The sequence below is a fragment of the Aplysia californica genome, unplaced genomic scaffold (genome assembly GCF_000002075.1).
Source record: "Aplysia californica isolate F4 #8 unplaced genomic scaffold, AplCal3.0 scaffold00985, whole genome shotgun sequence".
Lineage (NCBI taxonomy): Eukaryota > Metazoa > Mollusca > Gastropoda > Aplysiida > Aplysiidae > Aplysia > Aplysia californica.
The window spans coordinates 104,606-105,516 of NW_004798255.1; the positions used below are offsets into that span (position 1 = coordinate 104,606).

Consider the following 911-nt stretch of genomic DNA (forward strand, 5'->3'; position numbering starts at 1 on the left):
TAATAATAATAATAATAATAATAATAATAATAATAATAATAATAGTAATAACTGCATTTATATAGCGCATATCCACTTAACAGCATGTTCTACCCCAGCAGATCCTAGAACACTCTGAGACATTCTCGGCTTCCCAGGAAGCACACAGTGCAAGCTGCGGATTGTACGCACTGAAACACTAACAAACTGACAAAATCTTTCGCTGTCCAGAGCTGGGTTCCCAATCCCAGCGGGGGGGAAAAGAGGAAAAATTCATGTAAAGTGCCTTTCCCAAGGATACAACGCCGGGCCCCTGGCGAGATTCAGACCCACAACCTTACAGTTGAGAGTCTGAAAGCCTAACCAGTAGGCTACCAACGTCATAAAGAAGTTCATTTTTCAGCAGACCAAAAAAAAAACCCCACCAAAAAAAAGAAAAAACACTGAATTTCCATTACACATTATCCTCAGACAGTTGTTCAGATGTACAATATTAACCTCTTCCTTGCTGAGTAGAAGCATGTTCTGGCTTGTATTCTCCACTTATATTGTTTCATCTGGTTGACAAAACAAGTTTTAGTTGGTGTAGTTACAGCTTGTGAATTTGCTTATTCTGAAACAATTTTCTGTGTTGAAATATTCCTTGAATTAACATTTTATCTTGTCGATACAGATGTTAATGGAGATTTTTCAGCAGTGAAGGGGTTAAAAAAATTTTCCATTTAATTGTAGTGTCTTAATTTGTGGTATCAGTCACATGTGCCCCAGAAGCACTTTGTCAAAATGCAAATTCTGAAAGCTGAAGAGAAAAAGGAAGAAAAGATACATAATGTAGGTACAACTGTGAAAAGAATGAACCAGTTTTTTCCTCACATGAAAAATTTAGCTTTCTAGGTATAGAACAGTCGAAGTATATATATATATATATATAT

The 911-nt window shown here is 36.1% G+C and overlaps 1 protein-coding gene across 1 annotated transcript in view; it reads right to left on the reverse strand.

Annotated features, from left to right (window-relative positions):
- Positions 1 to 911, reverse strand: part of LOC101852739 (Golgi apparatus protein 1) — a gene marked incomplete in the record, with an annotated part of 47,933 nt that overhangs the window by 18,027 nt on the left and 28,995 nt on the right.